The 12,343-nt window shown below is 38.1% G+C and overlaps 1 pseudogene; it reads right to left on the bottom strand.

Annotated features, from left to right (window-relative positions):
• Window positions 1–9,124: 9,124 nt before the first annotated feature.
• On the bottom strand, window positions 9,125–10,478 carry LOC136792784 (uncharacterized; annotated as a pseudogene).
• Between the last annotated feature and the right edge of the window lie 1,865 nt (window positions 10,479–12,343).

Below are 12,343 nucleotides of genomic sequence, written 5' to 3'. Positions count from 1 at the left end.
ACTTCTCTTTTAGAACTGCTTTTGCTGTGTCCCTTAGGTTTTAAATTGTTGTGTTTTTGTTGTCTTTGTCTCTGATATTTTTCCCCTTTGATTTCTTCAGTGATGCATTGATTATTTAGTATACATTGTTTAACCACAGTGTGTTTGTTACAGTATTTTTCCTGTAATTGATTTCTAATCTCATAGTTTTGTGGTTGGAAAAGATGCTTGATATGATTTTGATTTTCTTAAATTTACCAAGTCTTGACTTGTGACCTAAGATGTGATCTACGTTGGAGAATGTTCTGTATGCACTTGAGAAGAAAGCATATTCTGCTGCTTTTGAATGGAATGTCCTATAAATATCAATTAAATCTACCTAGCCTAATCTGTCATTTAAGGCTTGTGATCCCTTATTAATTTTCTGTATTGATGGTCAATCCGATGTTGTAAGTAGGGTGTTAAAGTCTCCCACTATTATTGTGTTACTGTCAATTTCCCCTTTTATGGCTATTAGCATTTGCCTTGTGTATTGAAATGCAGTGTATGTTGGGTGCATATTTACAATTGTTATGCCTTCTTCTTGGATTGATCCCTTGATCATTTTGTAGTGTCTTTCCTTGTCTCTTGTAACAGTCTTTATTTTATATTTATTTCATCTGCTATGAGTATTGCTACTCCAGCTTTCTTTTCATTTCCATTTGTATGGAATATCTTTTTCTATCCACTTACTTTCAGTCTGTATGTGTCCCTAGGTCAATAAGTGGGTCTCTTGTAGGCAGCATATATACTGGTTTTCATTTTGTATCCATTTAGCCAGTAAGTGTCTTTTGGTTGGAACATTTAATCAATTTACATTTAAGATAATTATCGGTATGTATGTTCCTATTGCCATTTTCTTAATTGTTTTCTGTTTGTTTTTGTAGGTCTTTTTTCTTCCTTGTGTTTCCCTCTTAGAGAAGTTCCTTTAGCATTTGTTGTAAAGCTGATATGGTGGTGCTGAATTCTCTTAGCTTTTGCTTGTCTGTAAAGCTCTTGATTTCTCTGTGGAATCTGAATGAGATCATTGCTGGGTAGAGTAATCTTGATTGTAGGTTTTTCCCTTTCATCACTTTCAATATATCATGCCACTCCTTTCTGATTTGCAGAGTTTCTGCTGAAAAATCAGCTGTTAACCTTATGGGGATTCCCTTGTGTGTCACCTATTGCTTTTCCCTTGCTGCTTTTAATACTTTTATTTGTATTTAATTTTTTTCAGTTTGATTAATACGTTTCTCAGCCTGTTTCTCCTTGGGTTTTTTCCTGTATGGGACTCTGCAGTTCCTGGATTTGGGTGACTATTTCCTTTTCCATGTGTGGGAATTTTTTGACTATAATCTCTTCAAATATTTTCTCACACCCTTTTTCGCTTCTTCTTCTGGGACCCCTATAATTCAAATGCTGATGCATTTAATTTTCTCCCAGAAGTCTCTGAGACTGTCCTGATTTCTTTACATTCTTTTTTCTTTATTGTGCTCTGCAGCAGTTATATTCACCATTCTATCTTCCAGCTCACTTACCCATTTTTCTGCCTCAGTTATTCTACTACTGATCTCTTCTAGTGTATTTTTCATTCCAGTTCCTGTGTTGTGCATCACTGATTGTTTGTTCTTTACTTCTTCTAGATCCTTGTTAAACATTCTTGTATATTCTTGATCCATGCCTCCTTTCTATTTCCAAGATCTTTGATCATCTTTATTATCATTACTCTGACATCTTTTTCAATTAGATTGCCTATTTCCTTCTCATTTATTTGGTCTTATGGGTTTTTACCTTGCTCCTTTGTCTACAACATATTTCTCTGTCATCTCAATTTGTTTAACTTACTGTTTTTATGGTCTCCTTTCCGCAGGCTACAGGGTCATAGTTCCTCTTGCTTCTGGTGTCTGCCCCTGGTGGGTGAGATTGGTCCAGATGCTTGTGTAGTCTTCCTACACAAGGTGGAAATGACTGGTGTCTGTGCTCTCGTGAGTGGAGCTGAGTCTTGTCCCTCTAATTTGCAGGGCCACATCAGGGAGTGAGTTTTGCAGTGTCTGTGAGCTTAGTAGGACTTTAGGCAGCCTATCTGCTGATGGGTGGAGCTGTGTTCCTGTTTTGCTGGTTGTTTTGTCTGAGGCATCTAGCACTGGAACTTGCAGGCTGTTGGGTGGAGCCAGTGATGGGGACCTCTGGGAGAGCTCATGATAATAAATATTCCCCAGGGCTGGGAATTATCTGGTGGTCCAGAGTCCTGGACTTGGTGCTCCTACTCTTGGGGCCCATGCCTGAACCCTGGCTGGGGGACCAAGACTCCACAAGATGTGCAGCATGTCCAAAAAAAACAAAAGGAAAAGAAAACAAACAAGCAGTCAAACAAAACCCAAGAGATATAACAAAAACAAAAACTAACAAACAACAACAAAAAAGAGAAGAAAAACAAAACCCATGACAAGTAATAAAAACCAAACCAAATAATAACAAAAAGAAAGAAACAAACTAAAACAAAAAGAGAAGAAAAAGTAAGAAAACAACAACCAAAGAAACCAAAGACCAAAAAAATAATAAAAATAAAACGAATAAAACCAAAACTAAAAACAGAAATTGAAAGCAAACTAAAATAAAGCAAAGGAAACACACAAAAATGACCATAAAAAAGTTAAAAACAAAACAGAACCAAAAAAAAACAATAAAACAAACAGAAAAGAGGCAAACAAAAACATAAAATAAAAATAGAAAAATAAATATATATATTTAAAAATTAAACAAATAAACAACAAAACAAAATAAAACTTTTCCTGGTACCTCCACTATCAGTGTCCTTGCTTGCATGGTAAGCCACAGCTAACCCCCACTTCCCAGGAATCCCTCCAAGATCCGTAGGTTGGTCTCTGAACTAGCTGTGTACACTGTGTGGGCAGCTTGGACTCTGACCTGGCCCAAGTTCCATGTATACTTGCCCCCCAAAATCACAGCTGTTAAAGCTAGATAAGTATCAGTTATGGGACCACTCATTGTCCTTTCAGATATTCCACAGATGCAGGGTTCACCAAGCTGATCACTTGGGTTTGATTCCTGGCTTGTGCAGCTGCAGGGAGAGATTTCAGTTCCTATTCCTTAATCACACAGCTCCAGGGGCTCAGCTTTTGTTTTGGCCCCACTTCTGCATGTGGACCACCCTCAGAGGATTGTGGCACCTTAGTGGGGCATGCTTGCTTGCTCAGGCAGGAGAGGGATGAGATGGCCATGACTGGGGCACTCATGTTTGCTCCAATGGGATCCCCCTCTAGTGCCTACAGAGTCAGGGCCTGGTGTGTGGGGAGAGAGTCTACAATTACTCAACAATGGTGCCTCATTTCCAAGGCAGACCCTGCTTCCTCCAGGAGAATTTCCAGCTGTGGAGCTCCTCACTTGCTTCCCCTCAGGCTGTCTCTGAACAGCCAACAGCAATCCTCTCCCTGCGTCTGCTTTCTTAACCCCATGCTTTAACACCCATACCCCGCCAACATTGGCAAACACCTGTCTCAGGGAGGGAACCCAGGGCTGACTCCCAAGAAGGCTTTGGCAGGGACAGCATGGGGTCTGCACTGAGGAGGCTTTGGCAGGGGTGATGTTCAGTACCCTGGAGCCTGCATGGGTATGGGAATCCTTGGTTTGAGGGATTGGTGACCCTGCTCAGATGGGTGCCCCTCCCAGTGCCCAAGGAGGCAGGGGCCAGAGTGTGGAAAGGGGTTTGCAAGGGTGGCTCCACACTTGGGTTCCACTCAATAATGGTGCATTCTTTCTATGGTGGGCCAGGCTTCTTCCACAAAATTTTCGTGGTGTTGAACTCCTTACTCCTCTCCCTTGAGACTGTCTCTTCACAGCCAGCAGCTACACCAGGAGACACAAGACTCAGGCTGGGGTGTGCAATTCTTCAACACAGACCATGCACATAGATCTTACTCTGTCCTGCCTTCCAGAGACCAGTTGCTGCATTCCCCTCCAGTCCCCTGAAGCTCTCTCTCTGTCCCAGCAGATTTCCCCACCATGAGGGGACAGCTCTGAGTGTGGGAACCTCTCCTCACTTTCAGCTCCCCTCTAGGGGTGCTGGTTCCTTCCCATTTCTTCCTTTATTTTTTCTTTCTTTCTTCCTACCTGGTTGTGTGGGGATTTTTCTTGTCCTTTTAGGTGTCTGAGGTACTCCACTAGTGTTCACCTGGTGCTCTGTGAGATTTGTTCCATTTGTAGATGTATTCTTGATGTACTTGTAAGGAGACATAAACTCCATGTCCTCCTATTCTGTCATCTTGACTCAGACCCCTCTAGGGATCTTTCATGTGTTTTACATACTATATCTAAGGTATCTTTGAACAGCTCAAGTGTTATTGAGTAGGCTGTTACTTTGATTTTTTTATTCTCTGGTGATCTGAAGGAAGACAAAATTACCTGTAGAGCATCTATTATTGTAAATACTGCCTATTTTCTGGAAATCCTGTATTTCCAAAAATCATATAATTCTTCCCAAGCATTTTGGTATTTTGGAAACAAAATAATAATCAAAATAGTGTTATAAACCCACATTCAGAGAAAGAGATTATTAATAAAGGTAAATTAGACTTTATTCTACATTTTATATGGCCATAATTTCATCTGAATAGCACTTTTCAGTTACTATAAGAGAGAAGGGCACCATAGGGAGTGGGTGAAGGCTGTCAGATTTTTGAAGGAATGTTTCAATCAAGCCATAAAAAATCTTGATAAACCGGCTTAAAGTAAAATTAGGCTTAAATATTCATATTTAACAGACATGAAAATTATCATTCTTATTTGGAAAATGGCTATACAAACATGGATAAACATTTAACCATTTACTCTCCATTTTCAGGGGTGGATGCAATATACCACTTTGCTATGGGAGAGCACAGAAAAAAAAAAAGTCACATGTGTTGCAAGCCATTTTACATCACTTATATCCCAGTTATACTGTCCTCAGGTCATAGTATTAGAATCTTTCATTAAACTGTAATAATGACCATGGTTTTCTTATTTGACTTGGGAGATAATAAGTTTCCATCAAAATTTTGCTTATAAATCTTTTCTGGACTATGTAGTATGCAGCAAATAGCACTGACAGACATCTGAATTGTTTCATATCTAATTGTGTTTGATCCATGGTCCTCACAGCAGTGTTACTACATACACTGAGGTTTAGAAAATAGGATCAGATAATTCAAAATGTCTGCCCAATATTTGAATATCCACCCACTTTGGGAATTCAGACTACCATATTTTTATCATGTCACAACTGACAGAACATTGTTAATCCAAACTAATTGTGTTATTTTACTCATTTCAAAATCAGAAGTCTATTTCATGTTGTAATTTATTTCCAAAACTTTGAGATGATTAGTAGTAAATGCACTGAGAGATAAGTAGAGTCAGAATATGATAGCCTTCAATTTCAAGCTAAGTGGATTTTTTATGTTTTATCCTTAAGTGGAGGGAAATAACTGTAAGATTGCAGTGATGAAATACAAAATGAAATCTATATTTTAGGAAACAAGTTAGTGAATAATACATAGGTAATTTACAGTGTTCATGACAACTGGCATTCAAACAGTGTTAATGTGAATAAAAAGAAAGTTAGTAGTCATATATCATGTAAGAACTGAAGGACTTAATGGATGAATGTATTTCTATAGTAAATATTTAGAGGAAATAAAGATTGATAGATGAGGGAAAACAATTCCAGAATTGGAGAAAAGATGTATGAAAACTCACCACTCAATAAAAGCAATAAGAACACTGACAAAATTTATCAAAATCATTTTTCTTCAGAATTGTTCAAATTAATTAAAGAATCCCAACAGTATAAAGAGTATTTATTCAAGAAAAATAATTGAATCTAGGTAAAAACAGCAAGCTTGATAGCATTTTAACGTGCCTTAATCTCATTTCCCTCTTCCCAGCTCCACTGTAGATTTGAACACCTTTATCCTAGTAACAGCTGTAGCTGTGAAAACCTGGAGCCAAGAAGCCACTAAAGGGAATAAAAGAGTCTAGAATTCTCCCAAAAGCTAGGTTTCCAGAGGATTACCACTATTTGAGTTTTCTTTCTATAAATCTCTTTTCTCAGGGCTTGTTTTACCTGACTCAGAGCTTGCTCTATTTGAACAGTGCTATCACCAGAATGTTTGAGGAATACAGTCAGCAGCAAATGTTAATACTGTAGCTACCTTAACTGCCATTACTAGTTGCCCAACTGACCAAAACTGAAAAGGAGTAACTAGGAAATGAGATGTCCATGAGTGTATTTATAAATCTCCAACATATTTCTGGGAATCTATAATTCCAAAAGCATGTCCAGATCTGTGTGCATGCCAGGAATGATGTAAGAAAATGTTAATCTCTCAATTCTGGCTGACCTTGAGGGTTTGCACAAGAAGCAAGTAAATGCCAAAGCAGAGTTTCAAGCTGCCTGCTGGAATGTGGAAAAGTATGGCCCCAAACACAGACCCTCAACAAAGTCTAGGAGATATACAGGTTCAAGGCATTAAAAAAAAATCTTTCCAATCATTAGCCAATCACTAAGCTAATCAAGTATACACTTTAGTGGCTTCACATAAACCCACAAAATACACACTGCAAATTTATTGAAGGAAGATAACTAAACAAACAAGCAAACTGGCAGGGAAATTTGATTTCCAGAGTTGTCACATTATATTGTCTAAAATGTTGATTTTTCATGAAAAATTATGAGACATGCAGCAAAACAGAAAATTATGGCCTGTATATTGCTATAAAAACAGTCCTTGTAGAAACTGCCCTTGAGGAAAACTAGATGTTAGACTTAACAGAAACTTAAATCAACAATTATAAATATGTTCAAAGTACTTTAAAAACCATGTCTAAAGAATTAAAGGAACATATGAAAATGATAGTTCATCAAATAGAGACTATCTTTAAGGAAATATAAATTATAAGTATAACCAAACAGAAATTCTGGAGGTAAAAAGTACAATAAATGAAATAATTCACTAGAGTAACACAAACATAAATTGGAAGTGATAGAACAAAGAATAAGTGAAAATGAAGACAGATCAATCGAAATGATCTGGTCCCAGGAACAGAAAGAAAAATAATTTTTTATAAATGAACAGAGCTTAAGAGTACTGTGAGACATCATCAAGCATACCAACATAAGCATATTACAAGGCTCAAACAGAGAGAAGTTTCAGAAAGATTGTTTGAAGATATAATGGTATAGCGCTACTCAAATTTGTTGGAAAATATTGATATAAACATCCAAGACATAGGATTAACTCAAAGAGATTGAAAAACAGACACATCATAGCAAAAATATTGAGGAAATAAAAAGCAAAGAGAATTTTGAAAGCAGCAAGAGAAAAAAGTCTCATCATGTACAAGTAAACCCCAAAATGATTTATAGCTATCTTCTCATTAGAAACAATAAAGGACAAAGGAAAAGTGATGATATACTGGTTAGAGTTCTCCAGAAACAAAATCAATGGGATATCTATCTATCTCTAAATCTATCTATTTATCTATGTATCTATCCGTATATATCTATCTATATCTATATGTATTTATTTATCATAAGGAAAGGGTTCATGTGATTATGGAGGTTGAAAAGTTTAAAATCTAAATTTGGGGCAAGCAGACTTGATACCCAGGAGAGTGGGCAGTGCAGTTATAGTCTGAATGCTGGCAGACAGAGACACAGGAGAGATGATGGCACAGATGAATTCTGAAGGCAGTATGCAGAAGAATTTTTCTCTTGCTCCAGAAGAACATTCTTTTTGTCCTATTCAGGCCTTCACCTGATTTGATGAAGCTTACCCATATCTTGGAAGGTAATCTGCTTACCCAAAGTTCATTGATTTAAGTATTAAGCTTATTTAAAATCATCCTTCAAGTTTACACATAAAATTAACCATCACTGTATGGACATAGAGTCTGTCATACAGAGTGAAGTAAGTCAGAAAGAGCAAAACAAATACTGTATGCTAACACATATATATGGAATCTAAAAAAAAAAAAAAAAAAAAAAGGAAGGTTCTGATGAACCTAGGTGCAGACAGGAATAAAGATGCAGACATAGAGAATGGACTTGAGGACACAGGGAAGGGGATGGGGAAGCTGGGATGAAGTGAGAGAGTAACAATGACATATATACACTATCAAATGTCAAATAGATAGCTAGTGAGAAGCAGCTGCATAGCACAGGGAGATCAGCTCGTGCTTTGTGACCACCTAGAAGGGAGGGTGGGAGGGAGAGGAGGGTATATGGGGATATATGTCTACATATAGCTGATTCACTGTTATACAGCAGAAACTAACACAACATTGTAAAGCAACTATACTCCAATAAATATGTTAAAAAAATAAACCATCACAAGTCCACTCCTTATCAATTTGGCACCAAAATGTATATCTTTAAATCATACTTATTCTCCAAATAAAGATAATCACAAGGTTATGCTTCCATTTTACATGGTCCCACTACTATTCACACAACCAGAAACATACCATCCTTTTTCCCAGAAGAGGAAGCAAAGTTCTTGGATGATGTAACTGTTCTTGGTATCTCATAACTAAAATATAAAGTTAATAATACTTAAATACTATGATATTAAGTCAATATATCTTTTGTTATATGATAAGGGGATGAGAGAGAGAAGAAAACAAAGATATATGCTTTAACATATTTATAATAAAATAAAGAGGATATATGACAATTACAGAATTTGATTCTGCAACTGGTCACATGGTCATAGCTGACATTCATAACTACAATTTCCCACTATCCATTCTATGTTACCTTTTCCTTCAGTAAGTATCTTAGCTGATCATGGTTCTTTACCTGGTAGTGTGACCCAAACCTTCACTCCTGAGAGGTCTTTGCCGTTAATAGTTCTATCTGAATTGAGTTGTTGTAGCTTTTCATTGGCTTTAACCACAGAGCATGATAATAGTAAGATACTCTAGTATGCCTATATTTCAGACATACTCTTCTTTACCTCCATTTTGAAATAGTAGTCCAATTTCCCCTTGATATTCAGTAAAAATAACCCCAGTTAACATTGTAACTCTCTTCTTTATCTGTTAATTCAGAGGCATGAGGAATTCAAAATGGCTGAGTGGCAATATGTACTTTCAGTTCAATTCCTTTCTTTAGATCTAAGACCTCTAGACCAGCAGAGCATAAAGTTGTGAGAACAGGAAGCCAAACTTTTGTTACTTGGACACTAGGGATAATAGTGAATGGTGCCACTACCATTTCCACCTCTTGATTCCTGGACCCACGGATCCTGGCTATTGGAGAAACAGCACTATATATTAGGCACTGATTCAGAGCCACTTAAAGAATCTTGCCTCAGCCCTGCAAGGTTTTGCCATTCAGTTGGTGCTATAACTGAATTTTCAAAACACAGTTCCACCGTTGTAACAAGTAAGCTGCTTCACGATGGTGAAGAACACTCTAAGAATATGAGCTCATTGCAATGCTTCATTTGTTATAAAGTTAGTTGCATAATCAGATGCAATGCTATGTGGAATACCATGATAGTGGATAAGATATTATATAAGTCTATGAATGGCAATTTGGGCAGAAACATTGCATGCAGGGGATGCAAATATGTACCTATAGTAAATGTCTATTTCAGTAAAAACAAAACACTTCAGTTTAAATGACAGAAGTGGTCCAAGGTAGCAAACCTGCAACCAGGTAGCTGGCTGATCACCCCTGGAAATGGTGCCATACTGGGGACTCAGTGTTGGCCCCTGCCTCTGGCATTTTGGACACTCAATAGTGACTGAGTAGCCAGGCCATCCTTAGTTAATGTAAGCCCATGCATAACCTCCATCCCTGCCACCAGGGCCACCTTGTTCATGAGCCAATTGGGTAATGACAGGGGCAGATGGAGAAAGAGACTGACTGATATCCACAGAAGATGTCACCCTATTAACTGATTTAAAATTCTCTTCTTCTGAGGTTACCCTCTGGTGAGCATTGACATGATATCTTTGTGATTTTTACCCATTCAAAGAGGTCTATCTATATTCCTTTTCCCCAGACTTTCTTCTCACCAATTTTCCCACTGTATTTCTTCTAAGTCCCTGATAATCCATCCAAATCATTGCCACAAATCATGAATCAGTATATAATCACACGTCTGGCCTTTTATCCTTCAGAGCAAAATAAACAACCAGGTGCACTACTCGAAGTCCTGTCCCCTGGGATGATCTCTCCTCACTACTGTCCTTCAGGGAGGTCCCAGAAAGGAGATGTAGAGCTGTAGTTGTCCACTTTCAAATGATGCCTGCATATTATTTAGAATCAATTATAAACCAGGCCTAAGTGTTCTCTTCCCCTGTCCTCTTATAATGAGGAACTCTGCATGGCCATGGGTACAGGCTTGGGAGAGAGAAGGTATGTGAGGCAGGGACCAGGACCCTGTGAATTTGGGACACTTCTTCATGTAACTTATTGTGCCTTCAGGGCCTTCTCAGGTCCAATCTCATGAATACCATTTCTATTTGACAATGGATTCCTGCTTTGCATGTCCAACTTTATGACTTGGTAGGTCAAATAACACCCAGTTCATGATGGGTTCAGGTTTCATGGTAACTTACTGGCCCATGATTAAGAATTCAGTGTCTAGCAAAGCCCAGAAGCAAGCCAAGAACTATTTCTCAAAAGGAGGGTAGTTATCTGTGGATGACAGAAAGACCTTTCTCCAGTATCCTAAAGACCTTTCACCAATATCCTAAAGACCTGTACTTGATTCACCCATGGGAACTGTCAAAGGCTCCAAACAGCATCCCTATCTGACATTGACACTTCAAGCACCATTGGATCTGAAAGATCATGTGACCCAACTGGCAGAGGCAGCCTGGATCTGTTGTGGATCCTTCTTTTGTTCTGGGCCCCATTTCAAGAAACTAGGTAAATGGGCCAGAGTAACACATTCAAATGAATATGTTGCTTCCAATATCCAAAGGGGCCCACCAGGCATTGTGCCTCCTTTTTTGTTGTAGGAGGGGCCATCTTCAACAACTTATCTTTTACTATAAAAAGGATATCTCAATATGCTCCACACCATTTGGCTTCTGGAAATTTCACTAAGGTAGAAAACTCCTGAATTTTCGTCAGATTTATTTCCCACCTCCTGACATGTAAATGTCTTATCAATATGTCTAAAATCATTGCTACTTCTTCCTCATTAGGTTCAATCAGTATAATTTTATCAGTGTAATAGACTAGTGTGTAATAGAAAAGGTATCGAGATCTTAGCAAAACTAAATTATGACAGAGTTCATAAAGTTGATATACTCCTGAGGTAGGACAGTGAAGAGGTATTGCTGGCCTGGCAAGCTAAAAGCTCAATGCTTCAGGTGGTGTTTATTTACCACCTTTATTTAGAAAGAAAAAGCATTTGTCAAATTAGTAACTGGTACTAAGAGTATCAGTAGTGGGTACCAGAGGATGTGTTAATGTGCTCAAGCAATAAATCCACATCTGGTACAGCAGCTGCAATTGAAGTCATTGCAAGATTAATCTTACCATAATCCACTGTCATTATCAAAGATCCATCTGTATTCTGTACAGGACAAATAGTCATATTGAATGGAGATGTGGTGGGAATCAACACCTCTGCATCCTTCAGATGGTGACCCTAATCTTGGCAATCCCTCCATTAATATGGTATTGGTTTTGCTTTACTATTTTTCTAAGTAGAGGCAATTCTAGTGGATTCCACTTGGTTATTCCTGCCATATTGCCCTTACTCCACAGGTCATAGAACCATACTGGGGATTCTGCCAGAGGTTAAATACATCCAGCATTCCAGAACTGGAGATAAAACCACAAGATGAGATCAGGGACCCATGTGCTCACTAGGAGGTAGATCTAACTAAAACTCCATTGGTCAACTGACCTCTATAAGCCACACTTCTGAGCCATGAACGATATTGATGTTTTGTGTCTCCTGGAATTAGTGACAGTTCAGAGCCAGTGTCCAGTAGGCCTCCAAAGGTTTGATGATTTTCTTTTCCCCAGTGCAGTTAACCTAGTATAAGGCCTTAATTTTCTTCAGGAAGGCTGGGGGAATGATTAACAGTGTAAACTTTTGGCAGTGTACTAAATTATTTTCTCAAGGGGACTCTTTATTCAAAAGGTTATGTGTCTGTAAACTGGCTCAAGTCTAGGAATTGATTGACGGGCCATGACTGTCTGTTTTTATGATTTAGGCTAGACTTTTGTTCACTTGACATAGAACTTTTCTGCTTATACAGGTAAGAACTTAGTAGCTTTCCTAACTAATTTCACTTCTAGGAACACCAT

The sequence above is a fragment of the Kogia breviceps genome, chromosome 16 (genome assembly GCF_026419965.1).
Source record: "Kogia breviceps isolate mKogBre1 chromosome 16, mKogBre1 haplotype 1, whole genome shotgun sequence".
NCBI lineage: Eukaryota > Metazoa > Chordata > Mammalia > Artiodactyla > Physeteridae > Kogia > Kogia breviceps.
This window is presented reverse-complemented; position numbering and strand designations above follow the sequence as displayed.